The sequence below is a fragment of the Pseudophryne corroboree genome, unplaced genomic scaffold, assembly GCF_028390025.1.
Source record: "Pseudophryne corroboree isolate aPseCor3 unplaced genomic scaffold, aPseCor3.hap2 scaffold_871, whole genome shotgun sequence".
NCBI lineage: Eukaryota > Metazoa > Chordata > Amphibia > Anura > Myobatrachidae > Pseudophryne > Pseudophryne corroboree.
In genome coordinates, this window is record NW_026970450.1 from 220,134 (window position 1) to 220,912 (window position 779).

Sequence of the window (779 nt, forward strand, 5' to 3'; positions counted from 1 at the left end):
ATGAGACGAGCCGGACGATGTCCCCAATTGAGAAGTTCGATAGACTTCTTGGAAAACAGCCATTAACCCCTATTGCACACTGTAACTGAAGCCGCTGCGGCTGCTGTAATAAATACTCTGTCCCCAGTTAGCGTACACACGCCGGAATAGCCGTGCAGCTTACACTCAGTGCATACACACAGACCGACACGCTGAGAGCACGAGGCAGCTCTAGGTGTGGCAATTATACTATACAAACACTCAACACAAACTGAATGCGACACCAGTATTTGATTGTATGTTGTGGTCCAAAGCAGCAACAAGTAATAATATATTTGTAAAAGGGGATTACAATAAGTTAAAATATAATGGTACAACACAATACAATTCAATCACAGAGAGAGAGTCACACCCAATGATACGTACGCTTTGTCGCTTGCGCCACCCGCGGTCCCCAGCCGTCTGGCAAGACGACCTATGAGTCTTTTTAAAAAGCAGAGAGAGTGACCGGCCCAGGTGCAAGGTTTATATACCCTTGCCCAAAGTACAATACAATGGGGTTGTATGCTCTCCACTGATTGGTTGGAGGGATGGTCGTTTACAGTACAGGAGAGGTCATTGGTCGGTTTGAAGAGATGGGCGATGCCTTGATCCAGGGGTGTGTAGCTCTGGATTCCAGCCGCATACCAAGTACATAATAAACACAAATATACCTTTAATCTGCCTTTGCCAATAACTATTCGCAATGACATGCGATCTTCTCCAAACCAACACCGGATTATTACTCATAATTATCCGAA